This window comes from Spinacia oleracea, chromosome 3 (assembly GCF_020520425.1).
Source record: "Spinacia oleracea cultivar Varoflay chromosome 3, BTI_SOV_V1, whole genome shotgun sequence".
NCBI lineage: Eukaryota > Viridiplantae > Streptophyta > Magnoliopsida > Caryophyllales > Amaranthaceae > Spinacia > Spinacia oleracea.
Window position 1 is genome coordinate 95,579,085 of NC_079489.1, and position 11,012 is coordinate 95,590,096.

The window sequence follows — 11,012 nt, forward strand, 5'->3', positions numbered from 1 at the left end:
TTTCAAATTGACTTAGATTTACTTGGTGTATGTCTGCACAAAAGGTCAAGGTATACTTAGTTCTTTCCCTAGCTCTTTCATTTCAATTTTTTAGCCCCCAGTTGCTGTTATGTCTTCCCATTAATGATGTTTCAGATTTCGATTTTAGATGCCCGTGTCATATGTCTGAGTAGAGTGAGCCTTGGTTAAGTGCCGAGTCCTATTGACAATGTCTGATTTTTTTTAAAAGGGGATTCGCGAGCATTTGAGTTACCATGAACGGGTGCCCTGAGCTCGAAGGAACGATGGGGCAACGCCGTAGAACAATCCTCTTTATTGCAAGCTTACTGCCTTCACTACTTGTTGGCGATTATGACTGTGTCTAGTGGTGAAAGAAGGTCTTTAAGCTAACGACTATGTCTAGTGGTGAAAGAAAGTCTTTAAGTGAGTTAGTTCGCTTTAGGGAGGGTCAAGTCGAGTACTTTAGAGGTCATGGACGCTTGCGCTAGCCCCCATTCAATTGAGGCAAAGCGATCTTTTTGGGTCTTGGCTAAGTGCCTAGGAGTGTGAGTGCTCCTTCTGGCAAGGGTACGTGCCCTTATTATTTTTCGATGTGTGCTCATTTTGGCATCTTGATGACTTGGATTCTTCTTCGTGCTTTCAATTTTTCTTTCGACTTAGATTGCAAGTAATTAAATTTCAATAAGGGACTTCTATTTTTATTCTTGTTTTTCTATAGGCTTTAATATTGGTTGGACCGAATCATGGATTGCCTACGTATCCGCCTTAAATAGATTTAATTTGGAATCAGGTCTTGCGTAGTTCTTAGCCTAGAAAATGGTTTCTTAGAATGCCGAATTCGATAAGAATGTTCTGAGATGAAAACATATTATTAGAAAATGGTTTCTCAAAATGCCGATTTTAAACAAGTACGTTCGAGTGGAAACATATTATTTGAAACGGTAGAATAAGTGAAGTTTATTATTATTTTAATCTGCTGCTTTGCCGTAAGCCAAAATTTTGTTTTATATTTTTTTGAGTAGTACATGTATTTTTTGGTGGTACGTATATCTGAATACGTGTTGTACCCCTCCAAGTGTTCGTTATTTTTCCGTGCATGTGCGGATAAAATGACGAGCACTTCTGGACAAAATTTTAGCAAGCAGAGAGAATCAGCGCCCAGGCTGGGGCGCTAAAGATTTCGGCGCCCAGCTCTGGACGCTGATAATGGCTTCTGGGCGGATCTTTTTTTTTAGTGCGCTAAATGCTTCTTTTCCTTTTTAGACTAACTTTAGAGGCGCTTTGCAAAGTTTGCTTTTGTATTATTTACATTTTTTGTACTTTTCATTTGTCTTTTTTTTTATAATCCTGACTCAAGACGGTTTGAAAGATGGGTTGAATGAGATAGGATAATTTGTATAGGTATTGGTCAAGCATGAGGATTATATTTGCTAGGGCTCACAATTTGCAGCCTCGAACTAGTGTCATGAGTTTACATCAACCAAGGCCAATGAGTAGCATGGGGACGGCTCAAGGGAATATCAACAGGCTGTATTCAAACAAGTTATATGGTCATTATGCTAACGGTGGTGTAATAATGGGTTTGGGCTTTGGAAATAACGGGTATGACGCACGTGTCAATCGCCGTGCGTGGTTTGCAAGAGTCGAGGTAATGGTTTCTTGGGTTATGGCAATGAGAACATGGATGGGTTAGATGAGCCGAACAGGGGCCCCAGAGCGAAGGCGTCTAAGAACATAAGGATTGGAAAGGGTAGATATCGTAGAATTTTATGATTTGGATTGGTTGACTCAATTCTTTTCCTTCGTTTACTTGGGTAAATTTCGCACTTTGGGAGGTACGGGCTAAGTATTTCATGGCTCGCCCTTTTCGCTCTCCCTTTTCTCTTTCTATTTTTTCCTTTTTGCATGGGATTTGTCCCCAACATAAATCCTTCAAAAATTTTATTTGGGCTGAAAGGTAGATGGTTGTGGTCTTTGAGTCACGAGGCGAGACTGAGTGAGCCTCGTTTGGTAGGCCTATAGTGGACCTCTAGCTTTAACAGGCCTAGGGTGGACCTTTTAATTGTCTTACTTTGCAAGCGTATTTAGTCGTTTCTTAAAGTGTGCAAATAGCGTAGATTCGAAACCTTGTTTTTACCTTATTGAAATTTAACGACAGAATTGCATCGAAAATAACTTTTTTTTTGCTTCTTTTCAGATTCCAGTTTCTGGGATTTAATTGGAAGTTGTGATTTAGACTCGAACTTTCATTAATCTTTCTGATTATAACCCGTGTAGGAATATAAGGAGGTGGCCTAGACTCAAAATAATGACGTGGCATAAGCCTATAATACTTGACCAAGCGACTCTCAGACTTAGGCTAATTGGACCATAACTTTCGTTGGTTGACACTTCAGATTTTAACCCTTGGGTGTTCATTTGTCATGCGCCATTTTGCTTAATGTTGGCAAGGTAGTTAATTGGGGAGATCGAATTTTCATTTTTGCAAGGCTAGAATCATTAGTGCGGCTTCTCTCTTAGTGTGTATTGCTTTTACCCCAATGGTAGCCTTATGGTATGCCGATTTGGGTATTTTCATGGTTGGTCATGTTGCATTCATGGAAAATCTTTTAGTCTGTACTTAGTAGTATTTCAAGGAGCGAGTGACTCGAGAGGACTATGATAGTCGTGACCCAATGTGATCTTGAGCCTTGAGGCCGTTAATTTTTGCTAATGGTATTGACACCTTAGGTTCACTTTGGGGGTTGTGCGACTATGGGGGAATGATTTTCAGAATGTGACTGTTTCCATTTTGCAAATACTACAATGTATTCTTTTTATTAGTGAGAGAGAGTATTGAGGCCGTGGATTCTTAGCAAGGGATGACAATTACATATGGGTGCTTATTGATTTAAATGTTAGGAAGGGAGACTCAATATGGTTTAACCTTTTAACTTGCAGAGCGACACCAAGCATTAGGACCGATTCTTATGGATAAGACAACTAAGACTTAGGATTTAGATTGTACTTTGGCATAGCCTAGTCTAGACTCGGATTTATTTGAACATTTATTTTTTTCTTGAAGAGTTTATTCGAACATTATTTTTTGAATACTTTGCCCATGTGACATTCAAGGTCGTTTAATTAGCATGCTCGGTTTTGGTGCCGAGCATTGTCGTCGTAGGAGGCCTAACAACGACACAAAGAGTTATTTATTTTTATTTTTTTAGTCGCTTTTAGAGTCGAGTGCCTTTTCATACGCCCTCGTAGCAAAAAAAATTCACGAATTTTTTTTTTTGCAACGTATTTTCTTCATGCGTGGGCACCGAGGATGCTGCGCCTGACCAGAAGGCCAAACAGCAACTTCAGCGCCCAGCGTAGGGCGTGAGAATTTCTGGCGCCCAGCCAGGGGCGTTGAAAATGCGTCCCTGGCTGGTTCTCGTTTTCTGTTTGCGTCTACTTTTGTTTACGCAACTTCGATTTTGCGTGCTTGCCTAATAACGTCCTTTACGCGTTGTGCAGCGTTTGTGGGATTCGTTACAGGCCATCCCGAGCGTCGCTTATTTTTGTGGCGATCGTTCGGGTTTGCGGAACACGTGTTTCGGTATAACTCTTTGGAAAATTGGTTTATGAATGTTTGGGCAATCTTTAAGGTCGTTGGTTTTCTAGGACAGTTTGTCACACACAATCATATATTTCGCTACACATAACTAACATTCCATCATGAGGCAATAATAATATGTCATGTAGTTTATGATAGGCTTCTATGGGTAGTTATTTGCGCCTAGCTTGGTACCGCTTCTATCGTAGATCCAACACATGCCCCGGTCGAGGTAGTGTCTTCAGCAGACGAATTTCGCTCAAGAGGCCAACCCGTAAGTGCAAGCCAAGGGGGCATGCAGGCGAGAGGGACCTAATGAGCGAGCGATAGGGTTTGGGACGGGTGTACTACTAGCGAAAGTGCCGAGTGGACAACATTCAAAGCGTATGCACCCCCCGGTTGGCGATGGGTATCCTTAGTCCCAACTCCCAAGATGAAATACCAAGGGAGCCAAGATTCGTTATGCGGTTCTGTCCGTTCACATTAATATGCTGATTTTCAGGTCGTCCCAACTTGATTGGGAAATAAACGCGGGGTAGGATCGTTTCACCCTTCGGCTATTTTGATTACCTACAAGCACGAGTATTTCCTTCACTATCCCCAGTGGAGTCGCCACTGTGAGGGGGTCGAAAAAGCACGAGGCTATTGCGTGACCTCGCCCCTCGTGGGTGTGACGCTTCTTTTTGTCAAATCAAGTGTAATTGGATTTCCTGTGAGTTTACACCCAATTGACTAGTAATATAGGAGTCGCCATTCAGTTTTTAACGACAATGAGAAAAACTGACAAAACCCGGTTATCGTGACATAAAGGGAGTGCAATTATGTTTGACCACGACGGCCGTAGGTTCCCTTGTGATCCCTGGTGGTGGGGATCGCTCAACGTACACCCGCAGGGTAGAGATTGAGGGTTCGGGGGACTGTAACTACCGAGAGGAGTACTCGCTCTTCGATAACTCCAGAGGCAGGATATCCTTACTAGCTCAGCATAAATAATTGAAGGGACATGCGTTAACTATTAAACTAATCTGAGTTGATTTTATCAATATGCAACATATAGTACTAGATCGAACGCGATTATCTGGTTTAGATTGTTTTAAGGGACCTAGCATGATAATCCAATTTCCCAAAAATATCATATTTATTAAGCGTGATCGAACAATCAGATTTCAGTTAGTTTAACAGTTCATAAAAGGGCGAAGAAAGCAATCAAACCATGGAAAAGGGACACATTACGACGCACCCTTGAGAGGTGTGTCACGGTTCTCAGAAAACTAACCACTTTGACTTTGCTATTTCTCCTTTTATTTAACGAATCTCAAATTATGGGACGGGATACGTTCTGTTCGATTTATGGATCGATTGCGACAGAACGCGTGATCAGTTTTGCAGCGTGAGGCTTAGGCTTAGGGGTTTAGAGTCAATACTCAGAATATAATTGTGTGTTGTGTGTCCTTTTCACGTCGAACTTAAGACCCTATTTATAGAAAAGAGTTCGTGGAAAGATAGAATTGCAGAACTCTAATCCACGAGGAATTAGGAAAAAACACGTACCAGGTATTTTCAGCGCCCAGTGCCGGGCGTCAAAGATTTCGGCGCCCAGCTCTGGGCGTTGAAAATAGGATCCAGGCAATTTCAGCGCCCAGGGCTGGGCGTTGAAATTGCTGTTTGGGCCGTTTCTTTGTCAGATTCGGACGCTTAGAATCCGGAGCGTATGAGACTTAATCGAGTCTTTTAGTGCGTATTAATTTTATGACGGAATGCGTCTTGGCCCGTTACGAACTCTAGGCTCGTTAGGATTTCAATCAATACGTGACTCTTATTTTCGAATTGTATTAGGAATAGGATTCTCTCGCAATTTCTATCTCATTTAGGATTTATGTTGGAGTGCAACACCTAATTCTGACAGGTTTCTATCTTTTATGACTTGCCACTTTTAACAACTACCCATTACGGCAGTTACTATTTTAAGCAGGTTTCCATAAATAACAGGTTTCTATAAATAGCAGGTTTCGAGTGAAATGAAAAGGGGTGATCGAGATTCGTTATTTTATAGGAGATGCGTTGTCAAGTGGAGATTTACGCTTTCATCATCGAACCTTCCCTTTCGGAAATGGGGACAAAAGTAGGTGTCTACACATGGTATTGACTTATGCAATTTAAGCTTGTACCATGGAAGAGCTTAAAATTCATAAGCCCGTACCATGGAAGAAGCTAAACAATCATAAGTCTTTATTTTTTTTGTCCGATTACATTAAATCAAATGCAACAACAAATCAAAACCTTAAAAATTATAGACTTGTGAATATTTAGCTTGTATCATGTTACAGGCTTATGAATTTTTAGCTCCTTCCATGGTACAAGCTTAAACTGCATAAGTCAATATCATGGTCGAAGCTAAAAACTCATAAGTCTGTACCATGGTACAAGCTTAAAATTCATAAGCCTGTACCATGGTACAAGCTAAAAATGCATAAGTTTCTAAAAAAAATTCCGGAAAAAAAAGAGAAAATCTTGTGAAGACTCGGCCGTTTTGTCGTCGACGACGTGATGGTGGCTGTGGTGGTTAGATTTGGGGTGGGAAGGTAAGAGGGTAAATAAGGGGGGTAAATAAGGAGGGTATATATATGGGTAAATAAATGGGGCGGTTTTGAGTAATATGGGGCGGTAAATAGTAAGCCCCTTAAAATAATCACTTGATTCGATTTTTGACTAAATATTAGGAATTTTGTGCTACATTATAAAAGGAAATGTTTCAAATCAAAGATTAAAATGGGTTACCTAAAACGACTACTTAAAAAGAATAAAAAAAAGACGGAGGAAGTAATTTTTATTTTTTATTAAAAAAAGTTGAATAAAATAGGACTTCAATCTACTAATTAATCCAACAAACAAAAGATTGCTTTATTTATTATTTGTACCAGTTAAGACAAAGTACACATATGACTAGATAAAAGGAAGATTCTCAATGTAAAGGATAAAATGGAACACCCTAAACAAAATGCTAGACCTGATAAAAATACGTGTCAGGCAGGGCCACACCTTAAAAATTCTGCCCATCAGGTTGGGCTGACTGAGCCAAACTTCGGGCCAATATTTGCTGCCAAAAAACGGTATTTCTGGCCATTTCGGGTCGGACTAATTTTATAACTTGAGTTACCTAAAACCCACTGGAAATAAGTAAAATTGGACCGAGTCGAGCCCAAAAAGTTCTGCCCTGTTTTTTTTGGTCGGGTCGGGCTCATGATGATTAGATCTACAAAATATTTCCTCCGATTTGAAATACTCGCAACGTTTATCAATTTCACGCATGCCAATGCACAATTTTGATCATTAATATATTAAATTCTACGGTTTTTTCATGAAATGCCCCTGAGGTTTCACGAAATTCACCAAATACCCCTGCGTGTTTCAAAATACATAGTATACCCCTATTTAAACTTAAAGTGCACCAAATGCCCCTAGACTTAACGGCCGTTAGTGCTCCGTTAACGTTAGTTTACCTTTATACCCTTACTCACCCAATATTCTACATTTAACCTTTTTTTTAAAAAATAAATAAAAATTCCTCTTTCTTATTCTTCTTCTCTCTCCTCTCCTCTCTGTTGTTCGACCCATCTTTCTCTCTTCTTCTTCTTCTTCTTCTTCTTCTTCTTCTTCTTCTTCTTCTTCTGCCATTTTTGCTCTCTTCACAAAAACAAATATTTCTACCCCATTGATTAGCCTAACCCAACACAAATTCATATCCGCATCCCAATCCGAATTCAACCTTATACCCTCTTCTGTGGGTTCGCCCTTCTTGTTTCTCCAATATCAGTTCAAGCGACGACTTATCCGACATGCTATCACCTCCGGTCAGCCCGTGTCGGTCGCCAATGAGAGCGGATCTCACCGCGGCGTGTCAGACGTTCGCGACGATGGCGGAACCGGTTAAAAGTATTGCATTCTCCAACCCATTTCTCATCATCCCACGAAGTACCACTTGACAAGCACCGAAAAGGGATTGTGGGAGTTTAATTTTGTTCGATTTTTCTGCAAATTAGGGACTGCTTTTCCATAATATTTGTGGATGACTTTTCTAGATTTTGGTGCAGTTTTGTGGGTGATATAATGGATAATTTGTTTGGGTTTGCAATTTTCAATTTTTTACCCAATTTGATTTTTTTGGGGTTTGCAATTTTAAAGATGGATAATGCGGTGAATCGGAGGAAGGCGATGAACGCGAGTTTCTCCAATCTACATTCCCGTATGTTCTTTTCTGGGTTCTTCCTTCTTGTATCTCCAATCTCAGTCCAATTTGTGGGCGATTATTTTCCAATTGTTGATGGTTCCAATTGTTTTTATTCATTTTCCATTTCAATTTGTATATAATTTCTACCATTAATAGTGTAATTTGGGGGTGTTTTGTATTGTTGGCTTGAATCAAATTGACATGGTGTTTTCTTATAATTGCATGTCTGATAAATCTTTTGATCTTTGTTGTTAAATATAGATCTCGTGTTCTTTTGTTGATATTGTAGTCGGGTTTTAATCTACGGATTTTTCACGAAATACCCCCGAATTTTGGCGTAATTCACCAAATGCCCCTCGACTTTCAGAAATTCACCAAATACCCTTCACAAATGACTTAATACCCAAAATACCCTTACTAATGACGTGCCGTTAGTCCTCCGTTAACCTAATTTTCAAATTCACCAAATACCCCTATTTTAATACTTATTTCACCAAATACCCTTATTCTGAAGCTTAGTTCACCAAATACCAATAACTTAAAAACACCTCAAAACGTCGCAACTCCTCAAGAAAATAGCTACTTCCTTTGTACCTTATTCTTTATGTGACCAAGTAATTATATTTACCACGCAATCGGGAGGTATTCCTTTTCCAATATAGGAAATATCTTTAACATGTGCAAACAGATTAAAAATAAAGCTCTTATTAGTTTTATTCTAACGCATATGTTCCAGCTACCTCGGCTTCTATCGCTTCCATGCCACCTATTTAACGTTAACTCCCTTTTGTCTCTTGTCTCTACTGCCTCCAAACATCTTTCTTCCATCTCCTAATTTTCTCTCAACCTTACAGTCGAGGCATAAAGATTTTCCCACTTTTCTTTTGAGCTAGGTCCTATTGAGATAGTCAGATTTATGGACAAATATCTATTTTTGGATTTGAGGGAACAAGAAAAAAAAATGAAACTAAGGTATGTTCCAAATCTCATGACCTAGTGAAAAAACACGAATCTTGGGACAAAGATTTGCCTCCAAACTCAATATTTTCACATCATGAATCCAAGTTGAAATCGAGGTTGTGATAAAAATGTATGCGTTATTGAACTTGATTTCTTAGTCTCTTCACCATTCGGACAATAAGAGAATTAAGGTGTTAGATTTAAATTGAATTACTTCAGCTTCACTCACATAAGATTCCTTTGAAAAGGGGTGTTTTTTGGCCTTTTGCTCAGCTAAAGTGCATTGTCTTTACTGGATGAGGCCTGAACTTATTGGATCATAATTGAAACTTACTGAGTGTTGTATCGGAGCCTCGAATGGAAATTTCCTCCCACAATATTAGAAATTGTTTGGGACTCTTACATATGTGGATTCATGGGTGTGGATGGTGATTTTGAAAGAAAACTCATGACAAAAGTGATAAGAAATTAACAAAACAATATAAATAGTCAGAAAAGGGGTTTTTATAAGCAAACAATAAGCAAAGACTAATTTTCAAACATAAAAACTAGCCGTGGAGCATCAAAATGGGTAATTTTAAGTTATGGGTATTTGGTGAATTAAGTTTCATAATAAGGGTATTATGTGAAATAAGTAATAAATAGGGGTATTTGGTGAATTTAAAAATTAGGCTAACGGAGGACTAACGGCGCGTCATTAGTAAGGGTATTTTGGGTATTAAGTCATTTGTGAGGTGCATTTGGTGAATTTTTGAAAGTCGAGGGGCATTTGGTGAATTACGCCAAAATTCGGGGGTATTTCATGAAAAATCCGTTTAATCTATTATGATTATAGCAATGAAATCGATGAAAGATTTGTTGCAAAGCGTAAAATATGGATTAGTCGTTAGTTGGACTGAATATGCTTCATTATGATGGAGTAGTTACCTAATACAGAGTATTTCGTATATGGCATCATCAATGTAGTGATTTAGAAATTTAACTACCAAGCTTGGACCCTTTTTGTATACACCTAAAAACAACCTTGATTTATGCATCAAAAGCACCAACACAACAACACTAAAACACACATTTGCAAGGACAATCATCCCGTTGAAAACTGACAAAGCAAATAGGAGTACTGGAGAAGATGGATCAGGAAAAGAGAAAGAAGGGATGGAGAGAAAAGAAAAAAGGCAGTTTGGGTATTTGGTGCAAAGAACTTTACAAATAGGTGTATATTATGCAAAAAGTTTATATATAGGTGCAATTAGTGAATTATAAACATGACTTAACGGAGGACTAACGGAAAGTCATAATAGGGGTATTTGGTGAACAGTATGAAAAAATTAGGGGTATACTATGTATTTTGAAACACGCAGGGGTATTTGGTGAATTTCGTGAAACCTCAGGGGCATTTCATGAAAAAACCGTAAATTCTATTCAAGCAAAAATTATAAAAAATTGATGTTTTGAAAATATGCCTTTAGACGAATCTAACAAGATTCCACATGACTATATTTTATCTGACATATAAATTACCCATACTAATCAAAGTAGAATATGTGAATAGTATAAAAAGTTCAAACGTTGCTAGTATTTAGGGTAGTATGAAACTGAAAATTATTAGGTGCACCCGGGTGTAACGTGCACCCAATATTATATTTTACGGAGTATATCCATTGGTGGTCTTCATCACATTTTCTTCTTATATGTAAAGAGAAAATGTGAGAGGGTGCACAATACACCCGAGTATATGTAATATACTTCCTACGTTCATAAATACTCACAAAGTTTATCACTTTTACGCATGCCGATGAACAATGTAAATCGTTAATATCTTAAATTCTTTTCAAGCAAAAATTATAAAAAGTTGATATTTTAAAAATACGTATTGAAATAAATCCAACAAGATCTAATCAAACGTTTGCCGGTATTGAGGAAGTATATTCTAGAATGAAACAACAAAAAGGGCTGTGAAATAGTAATGCTTAGTTTCACCTTGGTGTTCCTATTAAACTTATTTCCGTAGCTAAAATATATTTTGTTAATTTTTGTGAACTTTTAAAAGTTTATTTGACGGATTAAAAAAAAAAGAACGAGTAGTTGACTATCAAAAGGTCTTGTGCGCACAAGGTGTACAATAAATTTATTGTACACCAAGATAACTTTAACCCTTTTCTTTGTAACTTTAACCTAGTTTTGATTAACTTTTATATTAGTAAAAAAAATTGATAGATAAATATTTTAAATGGTTAAATGATT